Here is a 13771-nt window from a genome sequence, read left to right as displayed (position 1 = left end):
AAGTTTATTTTATAATTTTAACTTCTAGGTTTTGATGTATAGGGCCATGACTTTTTAATTCCTACTTTTTAAATCAGATCTTTGTTTTCTTATTAACATCGTTTTAATTATAAAATAGTAGATGCCTTTAAAACTTCCAACCATGTAGTATATAAAGCAGAATTTCTCTTCCCCCATATGTATCTACCGTTAACATTTTTTTGGTAGTACAATTTTATTTCATATAACATTTTTTGAGCAGTAATCAAAAATGAATTGATGGCAGGGGTTATTACAGACTCTACTATATATTTTTGACCTTGAAAATGTAGAGAACAGATTTTATTCTAATGCAGAGACAGCAGGCACCCACCCATTCATCCATTCACTCATTTGTTCACTCTTAAGTCTATTATTTTAATGAGTACCCCATAGGGAGAAGTTGGAAATTTTCCATCTCTACCTCTCTCCTAAATCTGCTGGATGCATGAAATCCAACCATTAGAGAATCATTTTAGGAATGATCGATCTGGGGACAGAGCTGTCAAGAGTTTCAACTGTAAAGAGTTAGGCAACAGACCAATAGCTGCCTCCTTCCATCCATTTCACCCCATTCTTCCACCCCTGGGGTTCTTCATCCTTTCTTCTCATTTACAGCTTTTCAATTTATACTGGTGAAATTCCATGAGATTTATTTTGGGGTAGAGGAGGGCTGCTTTCTGGACCAGCTATAGGGAAGAAGCTTAGGGTACAACTTGTTTCACACCTAGCCATCTCACACAAAAATGGGGTAGAAGTCCCATCACCTTTCTCCTGAATAAGAGTATGTTCCTCTTCTGGGTTGTAGGTGGATCTGGGGCCTGGATGGGATTTATCCCAGAGCCAGAACCAGGGTGACAGGATCTGACAGGACCTGGGTTAGGATGAGGGAAATGAATGAGTTATGCAAGTGCAGGATTGGCTCCTGTATTGATTTAAAATTTTGTTCATCATGAATTTTTTCACTAATTTAGAATTTTTTAAATAGTTTATCAAAACAATATGCATCTTGATTTACTGAGTTTTTTGATGACCCCTAAAATTTTGTGCCTGGGTTGAGGGCCTCAGTTGCCTCATCTTAATCCGGGCCCTGACTTTGATTCCCTAGAGATGGAGAGGGTTTATCATCATCTGTGAGCTCCTCTAGTTACTGTTATATTAACCAAAGCTGGATGATTCTCAAATCTGCCCCCAGCTGTCACTTTTGGAGAAAGTTTTGGCTTCCTTCCATATCCATCTGCTCTAGCACTGGGTGTATTCCACCTGTTTGAGTCTATGTCCCCATCTGTCTATGTCCTGTGACCACTCAGCTGTTATTACTCATTTGGCACTAATAGTGGCAGAACAATAAAACACTAGGGAAAGGTAACCTGCACTTTGGAGACCTCCACAGACTTCTTTGTTTAAGGATTTGGGGTAGGTGGGGTTCGGATGGTGGAGAGCAAGATAGATTCCTCCAAGTCTCCAAAGCCACAGGGGCCTGCAGAAGGTACACTATTACGGAGATTCTCAACTCTGGCTACATATTACAATCACCTGAAGAACTTTCAAAAAAACTTGTGCCTGGCCCTACCCTCAGCTTTTCATTTAATTGATCTGGGGTAGAGCTGAGTCATTGTGATTTTTTTTAAGCTCCTCAGATATCAAATGTATAACCAAACTTGAAACCCACTGTGTCTTTCATTACTCAGGGGCCAGCTGAGGCTCCCCCTGAAGGACACGGGAAGATTATTATGGATCTGAATAGTGAGCTAGAATCAAGTGATCTTTTCCAAGGGTTTTGGTGAAGAAACATCTTTTATAGCCAAAACTGGTATCAGTGGGAAGGAGGGTGGAGAGCAGGGCTCAGTATTTTCACAAGATTTGGATAGTACTTTGTTCCAGTTATATTGATTATTGATACTGGGAGATGATTGCTCTTCTCCCCACTTAGTGCCCAAATTTTTGTTGTTTTGTTTTTGAGGTGTTAAGTCTGGTCTGTGCTTGTCATCAGATTTGAATGTAAAGAATCTCATCAATTGAGTTTCTAAATTTATTTTGAACATTTACCAAGGAGTTTCTTCCAAAATATGGTTCTCTTTGGGGCATACATGTTAGGCATTTTGGTGTGTGTTTTGAATATGTTGAGAGACATGGTTCTGCTGCAAGTTTTAGACTAGAGTGTCACATCTCTAATTAACATCAGTCTCAATTTCAAGGCCATCATCTCCTACCTTCAGAAAATCCCCTCCATTTTTAGGGTTGGAAATAAGCACTGATGTGGAGAGGGGCTGATAGTGATTCTCAGGTTGTCAATGACCATAATGATGTGAGGAATCTGGAATAGTTTCTATCTTCATTACCCTAATAGGACTTTGAGGACTATTAGGGTAATGAAGATTAATAGTTCCATTAGCCTTCCACTTTCATGCTAATCCAAAGCCACAGATCATTGAGGAGACAAAGGTATTCTAAATATTATGTAATTGTCATTGACTGAGAACAATGAGGCACTGCCTTTGGTTCCTTGCAATAAGTTTTGTTTCAGTCTTCACTAGATAACCAGAACTTTCTTTGGTCCAGATTATACTGCTGAAAATAATCACTATATTGTCCTCTATTCTAAGGTTTATTAAAAGTAGCTCTTGTCCCGTGGTGATATCTTGAGAGTGGTGGGGGAGATGAGATGTCAGGGCTGTTTCTCTCTCCTACATTTTGGAATTCTTGATAGAACAATGTTTCTGAAACACTGCACTAAGATCAGAGGGCTCCCATTGGGAAAATTTGATCATGGTAATTACCTAAAAAAATACTGATGAAAGTATATTTTTTGTCTTGTTTCATAAGGGCATAATAGGAGTTTACCTGGCACTTCCACTAAACTGCTGCATGAATTTAAGGAGGTCACTTTCCCTTATTGGAGCCTCGGTTTTCATGTCAACAGACTAGAACTGAAGTACATGATCTCAAAGCTCCCATCCAACTCAAATATTCTGTGATTTGTTGATTTCTGACCAAAATTGGGTGAATTAATGCATGCTGGAATTTTATATTCATTTATTCTTGTTGGGCTAAACTGGATGATGGTAGAGATGGTAAGCTGGTATTTATTCAGCCCAGCCCTGCTCAGCCTAGGGAGTAGACGAATTCTCAGTTGGTGGGTGGGCTGTTTTTGTCTCTTCGCCATTTTGTGGTTTAGGGTTTTCTGGGCATCTGCGTTGGTAATTGAAGTTGAGGTGGTACCAACACTGAGGTAGCTGCAGACGTTGTATCTCATCTCCTGATTTCCCTTATCTTGTTCATTGCAGTCCTCTTTAGGCTCTTTGGCGAGGAAGACCCCTGCAGAGTCATGGTCTATAACCCTGAAACATATTCTGTCTCACTGGTCTACCTTGTTCTCCTGCACCTTGTCAGCTCCCTCCATCACCTCACCGGGCACAGGAGGGTTAGAAGACCGTGGTCCAGGCCTCTGGGGTCTCCGCATGTAGTAGGATGGAAAGCGTCCCCTGCAGTAGGGTAGGGCCAGTGCGATTGAGCCTGGCCTTCGGGAGCACTCTCCCCACCCTCCTTCTTTCCCCACTCCTACTATTCTGGCAATTCTGCTGGGAATTGGGTGGAGGACCCCTGCGATGTGGAGAGCGTTGCCGGCTGCATATTTACTGCCTTGCACTGGAGCTCCACCAGGGCCTGTCACAGTATGGGCTGCCTCTGCACCCTTTTCTCCTTCAACAGCAGCAAACTCCACAGCCTCTCCATCTCCTACACTGCGAAGGGACTTCCTGGGGTTATTCTTTATGGCAGTCTGGTGTACAAATACAACTTCCTTGGTGTCATTCCTGTTGATGAAACCATATCCGTTTCTTACATTTAACCATTTCCCCAAAACCTTCGTCGGGATGATCTTCTTGTCCCTCAGGCAGGCACCTCAGATGTGAGACTGCTGTTCGTGGTGGCGGGGATGATGACTGGGGCTGGCTGCGGCAGCGGCGCCCCCTCCCGGGGTGTGATGGTAACTAGGCCAAGGCGCTGGGGCTGCTCAGGGCTCTCTAGGGTCCGCTCTCCACTCCTGCTCCCCATCAGACTCTATTCTTATACTTTTTAAACTTTATTTCTTTGAATGAGTTTAATGCACTTTAACATTTCTTAGACTTTATTACCTCTACGCTTTATCTCATTAATTCTTACTATGTTTGTTTGAGCACAGGTGATAAGAAGGTTATTACCCTTGTTTCACAGATGAAAAAACAAGGCAGGTTAAATTACATTCTTTAAGGCATTGGGGGATAAAAAGTAACATAAGGACTAGGACTCGACCAACACAGCAAAGAGGAAGAGGGAAATAAAAAGAGACTCCTGGCAGCTGAAGTTGGGTATGGGGTGTGGGAACAGAACAGAGCCTATATGGGGCCTGTTGCCACGGAGCTACTTGACAGTAAGAGGTAGTTGGCAATAGTGGTCAAACTGATCACGATTCCGTTTGCCCAGCCCAGACTATAAGAAGTTTTCTAAGAAGTAGATGCTAAATGTGAAGGTGGACCTAATAAATTTTCTAACCTAACATTTTAGCCAGAACCTAATTTTCATCTAAAAGCTCAAAAACAACAATGACTGCTAAGTCTTACAGTGCTTGGTATTTTATATGCAGTATCCTGGTTAAATATTCATGGACAGATACTATTATTGTGTCCATTATACAGCAACTAAGGAAGCTGGAGTTTTGGTCCAGATCACAGCCTGTAAATGGAGCTAGCACCTGAGTCTAGATCTGTCCCAATTTGAATCTGCACTTAACAAAATTGTGCTCTAATGTTTCTCCAATATCTGCTATCCTAACAGTTTATAGTACTATCATTTTGCCTGCATACAACATTGCTTTATAAAGGTGCGTTTCAATTTCTTTATGAGAATTTTGAAGCTTTTGTCACTTAGTCTACCTAGTTAGAAAAACCTGGTTTGTTTTCTTTCTATGAAAAAAAAAAAAAACAAAGGACAGTGATGTTATGAAAAGCATACAAACAAATGGTATGCAATGTCTCAAAACGCTACTGCAATTCATTTCAACAAGTATGTAGGGAGGCCTCATTTGTACCATCTAATATGCAGAGAACTTGAGATATGAAGATAAATAATACAGTTTCTATCTTCAGGGAATTTATAGTAATTGAAATAGACCCCTTTCTTTGGCAGGGCAACATGGGTGTCTGCACTCTGTTCCACTCATTTGCAGTGATAGCAGGGATACTGCAATCTTAATGTCTTTTCTGTCTATCCCAGGGATCCTATGAAAGATACCTACCTATAGAGTGGCTTCCTTCTGCAAATGATTTTCCTGAGCAGCCTTCACTGGTAGTTTCCCCAGGGCCACAACCACTTCTCGTGATGGCCATGGAGACATGTAATAAATAACCAGTTGGCAAAGCTCAGAGTCAGTGCAGAGGAAGGACTATTTGTAACTATTCCAGACCTGTGAAATAATCGTAGAAAAGACTGAGTCTTCAATGGTACGTAGTATTAAAGCTGGCAAGAAGTGGTTATTTCAGGGGAGAGAAGTATAGGTGGAAAGACCAGAGCCATGGTGGGGAAGTATAAGAGGCATGATGAGAGAGCAGATTTCTTAAGTTCTGCAATGCCACGAACAGGCACTTAAATTTTGATATGGACAAAATGGAAAGACACTAATCAATGCATACATTACAGACCTGAGGGCCGGGTACAGTAGGCATAGGTAATAGTTTTCTATAATCCAGTGGTTTCCAAAATGTGGCTCACAGAGCACTTGAGTTCTAAGGAGTCTGCTCATTAGCCACCCATGTAATGTTAATATTTACAAAGTCAGTCCTTTCTAGGGTTAAAATAATGTACACATGGAGCTGACAGTATTTCATAGCAAAATACACACAAGAGCTTGATGAAAAGGTAAGATAAATTATTCAAAAGTTATAGGAATTAAAAGCTTCTTATGCAATTTACTTATACTTTAAATAAGTTTTAAAAGCATGAACTGTGGATGTCAAGTAATATTTCGATTGTTGCCTAAAGGTATATTCCTAAGAATTGCAAAGCATTCTTTGTTTCAAAAGTCTGTGGCAACAGACAAGATTGATATCAAACTGAATAATTCATCAGCTAAACTTTGCACATAGCCATTAGCAGTAATTCTGATGAGGATGCATACAGAGAACTTGTTCAAACTTTTCTCCTAATTTTAGCATTGAACTTGAACTATTCCTGATTCAAATTTCATATGTTTGTCAAGAGATTCAACCTCCTTATTAAAAAAAAATCTAAGGAGGATCATACACTTGAGAAGATGTCCAATATTTCCTTTTCTATATGAAATATACATGGATTAAAAATGTTTGGCACTATATATTTAACATAACTTTACCCAGATTCTTCTTATAAGAGTAGATCTTGAATCCCCAAATTTTAATATCTAATTTTTAGCCCATAGAGGAAGCTTAAGAAATATGTACTGAATATATATAGTTCTACAACTATCTGCCTATATACAGTCACAATCTTCTCCACACAATATTCCTGAGAGGCATTAATTTCCTCATTTGGGGATGAGGATATTAAGGCCCAAAGAGTTTGAATTATTATCCTAAATTCACATGAATAATTTAGTGTTAGAACTGGCATAGCATGCAGGTTATCAAATCCAAGTCCAATGCTCTTATTTCAAGTCAGAATGTATTATATGATTCATATTATCAGTTCTTCAAAAATACTTTGAGGCATTTTTCAAAAGAAGCTCACATATAAAAATTATAACAGAAATAAAAAGAATAAGATAATAAATATACATGAAGTCATAAGCTAATTCATATCCTGTTGTCAAGAATTTACTGTGCATCTAAATTTCCTTGCAGCAAAGTAAAAAGTTATATAACTTGTATCATTTGACAAATAGAAAAATACAGGTAATGTGATATCATGTCACCTTCATACTAAAAATTCTTCCAATGGCTTTTCATTGCACTTATAGATAATTCAAACTTCACATCATACCCCACAAAGCACAAAATACTCTGGCTCTCATTATTTTTCTATTCTCATCAATTATTACTTTCCCCCATTGTTAACTACATTCTAATAATCTCTCTGTTCCTTCAACATGCCACATTTATTTCCCACCTTCAAGTCTTTGGACTCACTATGCAATACAGTGAGAATATTATTCCCCTAAATCTTCACATGACCAACTCCTTCTCATTATCCAGGACCTAGGTCAAAAGTCTTAGTTTCTCATTATTCAAGACTCTTAGAATCTATACCTGACCATCCTATCTAAATTAATAAATTTCCCAGCTATTCCCTGATTAATTATCATGGTCTATTTTCTTTATAGTACTTGGCCATCTCTGAAATTTTCATGTTTATCCTAATTTTTGTTTACTTCTTTTCTTCCCCTCCAACCAGAATGAAAATCCCACAAGAGCAAGAATCTCATGTGTTTTTCCCTACCTCGCAGCTGTTGGATTTCCAGCACCAAGGACAGAGCCAATTAGGCACTCAATTGGAAATGAATACATTAAAGTTATTGAGAGAGACAAACTTTTCTTAAAACTTAATCCTAAAACCTCGTGAATTCTTAAAAAGACTTTGAAAACAAGATGCACTATGGCTTTAGCATCTACTTTTAGAATATGCAGCAGACACCAGTGAGATGGGGTAGAATAAAGAAAGTCCATTGCAGAACTTCGGCTAAAACTAATATGTAATGGAAGGCCAACAAAATAAGAGCCTTTGAAGGAGAGTAACACGAAATGTCCAGAGAGAGGAAAAAACAGCAAGGTTAGTGTTGCAAAATCAAAGTGACAAGAAGATTTTTAAAAGCAGGTCAGGAATAGTGTAAATGCCAGAAAAGTGTTCAATGAATTTTTCAACAAAGCTAATAGTGGTAACCTTGGCAAAAGCAAATCCAGGGGGCTGGCAGTGGTGATGATGCAAGTCAAAGTGCAGTGGATTAATGAGAAAATGTAACAGGGGATTTCAACATAAAAAATAGATGGCATGGTTTTGTGCTAGACATTTTTAGAGTATATTTGTATTTATCTGATTTGACCTCTTAAAGAATCTCAATTTAGCTCTACTCAAGTGTCTTAGAGGAACACTGCCTTCTGATGAGATACTGAATTGGATATTTGCAAATAAATTGGATTTTTCCCACTAGTCAGGCTTTTAAATATTTGAATACCTACATATTGTACACCTTAAATTTTCTCTTCTGCAGGCTAAATATTTATAGATTCTCCAACCATTCCCACTTATGACCTGGTTTCAGATTCTTTACCTGCAAGCTTATTTTCCTTTGACCACTCTAGTTTGTCACTGTCATCCCACAATGTGATTTCTAGAAATATTTATGGACATCACTCACCTTTTAAATACCTGTAATAGTTCCTCATTGCCCCATTCATTCTGACTTCTAAGACCTTCAACACTGACTTTAACAAATATTCTTAGGAATTATCTCACTTTCCCTACATTATTTATAATACACTGTCTGGACCAGGGGTCAGCAAACTTTTTCTGTAAAGGGCCAGATAGTAAATATGTTTGGCTTTACAGACCATATGGTCTCTATTGCAACTACTCAATATGTTATAAACTATATAATAGATAATAACTGTACAATAGGCAATACATTAATGAATGTGGCTGTGTTCCAATAACAGTATTGAAAAAAAATCAGCAGGCTGAATTTAACCCTTGAGCCATAATTTGCCAACCTATGTTCTAGACAAACAAAATGTCTTGACATTTTCTTGGTACACCTAAGTTACTTATGTGGCTTTGTTCATGCTCTCCAGCAACCCCTCACCGCCCAATTAAAGTAAAGGCAATGCTGATGTAACCAACAGACTCAAGTATAGCAGTTTACATGAGAGAAAAGTTTTTCCTTCTTACATATCAGTCTGGCATTAGTGGACCAGATTGGTTCATAGCTCTGTTCTGGAAGATCACTCATTCAGTACCTGGGCTCTTTCTTGCTAAATGTAATAGGTAATTGACAACTAAAGAGTAATACACTGACACCAGTACTCTAGAGCTATAGGCTTATATATCTTTGTTTTAGCTTAAAAAGTACTGAAAAAGATAGTTTTGCCAAATTTTTTTGACCCTACATAAAATGGGGTTCACTTTCCAAGCCTGCTACATCTTTGCCTATCCATGAAGCCAATGACTCATACTTTAGATTTTTGTTCCGGTAGTTCCTCTCTTCTGACACCAATTTCTACATTGGAGTAGGGTAGTGTGTGTGTGTGTGTGTGTGTGTGTGTGTGTGTGTTAAATTGACCAAAACATGTAAAAAAACAATTTAGCATATTAAAGGTTAATTTCTCATCTGTTTAACAGCCCAGGGTGGTCTGATCTTTTGAAAGAGACTTTGTTCCATAGTCATTAACAGGCCCAGGTTGATGGCCATTCTGCCATATTCAGCATGTGGCTTCCAAGTGCCTCTGGGAAATTGTCATAAGTTTATTGGAAGAGGAAAAGAGTTCTTCTTTAAGGAAGAACTCATATAAAAAAACTCTTTATGATACAGGACATTATTTTGTTTCATGTTACATTGACTGTAATTCTGTCATATGGCCATACTTAATTGCAAGTGAGGCTGAGAAATGTAGTTCAGCTATGTGCCTAGGAGGAAAACAAAAATGAATTATGGTAAATAGTCATTAGTTTCTGTATACCATCTGTCAAGACTCTGCAGTATTGCTTCATTCATGATTTCCTCTCTTACTTCCATTTCTCTTTTGTATGAATTTCCACAGTTTTATTTGTACACTTTTCATGGCCCAGAAATTTCTCTACTTGAACTGCAGATACTGGTGGACCTAGATTTGACAATTAAAGACAGGAACACTGGAACTCTGCCTTCTGGCCCGTAGCACAGGAATCTGGAATTGCAGCCAGTGACCTGGTGGTGAAGCACAGCAGAAGGGCAGATTAGGTTTTGTGTGTCTAACTCATCTTTGTATCACTTACTCCCAGCATATGGCCTTGTAATAAATGGAGACCCAAAGAGTGTGGTTGAAATCACACCTTATCATCTCCCACTTCTTTTGGGCTTTACTTAAATCTTATTATTTTACTTCCAACCTGAAGTACGCTCTTCTTTGGGTAGCTATCCGATTCAAAGTAATCCTCCCTTTGGAGGAGAGGAAACCAATACCAATACCAAAACCAATACCAATGATTAGGTGAACTTTGAATCTGTAACTATAGCTGACTGATCCATAGACCAAATAAAATTATTTCTACAGGACATTCAGAGATATCAAAACAGAGACTGGGAAAGTTCAAAGCCAAGTCATGTTAACGTCAGAATGTCAGGGAGAAGATCCACAATTTTCTGCTGTTGAAGTTCCAGATCCACCATGATCCCAGCCCTTTGTGTGTCTTAGCTATTAAAAATCTTTCTTCAAAACTGTGAGACACAACAGTACCCTTTCAGTATACTTAACATTTTGTTAAAATACTAAAATTAATTTCCCCTGCTTGCTACTAAAAGAAATTTGTTATTACCATGTCACTGTTAGTAGATTTTTGTTTTTCTGGGGTGGAGGGAAGTATAACAGTATTTGAGTCATTATTCTTTCTCTTCAGCATATGTTGACATCATACCCATGTCATAAGCTATTGGCCTAAGTCATTTTATCTTGTTCTTGCTGTTGTAACTTTCTTTGAATCTGATACTTGTGTAGCTGGATTTTAGAACACTAATATTTTTGTTAAATTTTTTACTATTATTTATTTTTGGATTTCATTCATCATTCCAGACTATTCAAGTCATTTTTAGTTCTGACAGAGATATACAATGTGGCAGAGAATCCTAGCTCTCAGCAATAACTATAATCTCCTCTTCTACCTGAAACTGCTTCTATACTACATTTCTTAGGGCTCTTACAGTTAGGTAGTTCAGTTTTGGCCAATGGAATATGGGTGAACATGAAGTGTGTCACTTGCCGGCCTGACCTGTAAAACCTCTTTTGTAATCCTCTACACTCTCCTCCCTTGTCTCCTGGCCAAATACAAATGATCCATTGAAGGACTGAAAACAATGGAACAACGAGATTGAAAGAACCTGGGTCCTTGAAGGACTGCATGAAACAGATCATTGGTCTGTAGTGTGAAGAAAAAGTAAATTTTTCTGTATTAAACCACTGAAATTTAGGTGTTATTTATAACAGCTGTCAAATTACAATAAATTGAACTTACATAAGGAAAGACTATTCAAAAAGATGATTGCAGTAAGTAGAACATGCTGACCTCAGGATCTGCTAGTGTTTCAAAATCAAACACTGAAAAGCTTTTTAAAAAGCAGGAATGGGTAAGAGGGCTAGTAGGAACTTTATGGGGGAGGGAGGCAAGCAATGGGGGTGAGAAGGTGGAAAAATCCAGGCACTTCAACAACAAAAATTGTTTCTGTAGTCAGCCAATTCATGGAATGAGCTATAAGGGCGGATGTCTACATCTTCTTGCTTGCTTAAGCAGGGGCAAAACCAAAGTTCAGGGACCTATGTGGAGGAGAGAAGCCTGACTAGAATATGGTCAAGTCAGTGATTAGGTAATGGGAAATTGTGAGTACATGGTCACAGTTTATCTTAACTAATATAGTCTCTCTCCTCAGTTTCATCAACACTATTAACTCAGTCAACATTCAATCAGGGCACTTACTAAACTCCATATTGCTCCTACTAAGCTCCATATTGCTCCTACTCAGGGGCAGGCTCAGCTCCCTTTAAAAACAGCAAGCGATTAGAGAGAACTACTATAGCAGCAGACCTAGAAACCCAAGAGTTTTTGTGAAAGCCTCTTTAGGGAATGAATTCTTCCATATCTCATTTCAGGAATGCCTCCTCAATATGATGCCAGCAGATAAAAGAAAAAGGATAACATAGTTAACATTCACAGAGGACAGGGAAGAGACAAACAGAAGGTAAGGCAAAAATATTGTTGAGCTCACAGTTGAATCCTTTCTCTCCATATTATTTGTACAAAGTCCTCCCGAATTCTACCATGCTTCTTCCTCTTGGCAAACCAAGCTACAGGATTTGTTGTTCTACCCCTAAATGCTATTCCCTTTATTAACATGCAGGTTAGTCCATTACAATGTCATAAGTGTGAGGAAGAATCCCAGGAACCAGAGCAATCAAGAGTAGCACTTGCAGTCTGTTTTGTGGTTGTTGTTTTTAAGATTTTATTTATTTATTTGAGAGAGTGAGCGAGAGAGAGAGAGAGCATGAGTGGGGGAGAGGGAGAAGCAGACTCCCCGCTGAGCAGAGAGTCCGATGTGGAACTTGATCCTGGGACTCCAGGATCATGACCTGAGCCGAAGGCAGATGCTTAACCGACTGAGCCACCTAGGCACCCAACTTGCAGTCTGTTTCTAACTAAGATCTTCGCTCCACTTAATTAGATTCCTACTAATTTTGTCACAAGGTGTCTTAGCTCACTTCTAGGGGTCCCCCAAATGCAAAATCTGTACAAACTCTTCCTGTTTATATTGCCTGTATCTACATGAATCTTGCTGACCAATGTTGAGTCTCTATTACCAAGTCATGTTCATCCAATCCCACTAATTCAGTACATTTATTTCTATTATGTTAATTCACAAAGGATTTCCAAATATATAAATATGTGAGGATATCTTCCTCTTTATTTTATATAACCTGCAACTGAATATAGTGTATAAACTTTTACTTAACATAATCAAACTTCCCATTTCAGCACAATGTTTCTCTTCAGGTAAATATGGCCCACTGTTTTCCTACCAATTATAAGTGTCTTTCAAAATGTATTTCCCTATTTTAAAAAAGGCCTGTTTATGTATTTTCCCATGTCCTTCACTTATTGGGCAATCTCATGCTTATATTTGAATGACATTATCAGGCTAGAATGTATTATTAGCTATGCTTTGTCTTGGAGACTACAAAAAAGAGAATGTAAACAGCTTAGATAATAAAGCCATATATGTTCATGTACTAAGTTAACACTTTAAGTTCTTTAATATGAGCACTTTTAGTCAATTTTAAAGTCTCTTCTTAAGCGATGCGTTTATCTCTTTTTTCAATTTTCAACTTAACCTCTGTAATGTGCCACATTCAAAATTGGCTATTAGCACTTTGAAATTGGAATTGGCTGAAAGGGTACAGGTCCAGATATTCCTCCCTCTCAATATCACCTTAACACAGCATCAGGTGTCTGAAAAGATGAAGATATTCCAACCACCACTGACTTCCTCCATTCAAAGCCAGAGAAGAACTCCAGTAAAATAAGAAATTTAAGGTACTATTTCATTGGTATTTTTAATTGAAATATTGTTTTTAGTTGTGTCACTAGGCAGTTCCTTTGTCTCAGTCAGGATGATACTTGAACCACTGATTTCAGAAGTTCTTTGGTTTATGCATGTATCCATTACTACATTTTAAACCATCCTAATTCCACACAACTAGTTTAGAATATCAAAAATGCAATTTAACTAATAATAAGAATCACTTAAAGAAACAGTTCCATTTTATAACTCCAAACTAGAAACCACAAATAAAATTACTTCTATAATCTAGTCATGGTTACTAAGAACCAATTCATAAAAGACACACACTCAGTTGGCATTCAGTGCATTCTACTTAAAGTCTCATATACACATTATATTTAAAAACAACTCCCCAACTATCATCATAAATAATTCATAGATATTTTTGGTGCAGCCCAAGATTTTTCAAATAAGACAAACTACTTCAGAAAGTTGAAGCCACAG

The 13771-nt window shown here is 38.1% G+C and overlaps 1 pseudogene; it reads right to left on the bottom strand.

The window, feature by feature from the left end:
- Positions 1 to 3104: 3104 nt before the first annotated feature.
- Positions 3105 to 11671, bottom strand: LOC118008182 (annotated as a pseudogene).
- Between the last annotated feature and the right edge of the window lie 2100 nt (positions 11672 to 13771).

This window comes from Mirounga leonina, unplaced genomic scaffold (assembly GCF_011800145.1).
Source record: "Mirounga leonina isolate KUSES-001 unplaced genomic scaffold, KU_Mleo_1.0 Mir_101608, whole genome shotgun sequence".
NCBI lineage: Eukaryota > Metazoa > Chordata > Mammalia > Carnivora > Phocidae > Mirounga > Mirounga leonina.
The sequence above is the reverse complement of the archived record's forward strand: the minus strand, read 5'-3'. Positions and strand labels throughout refer to the sequence as shown.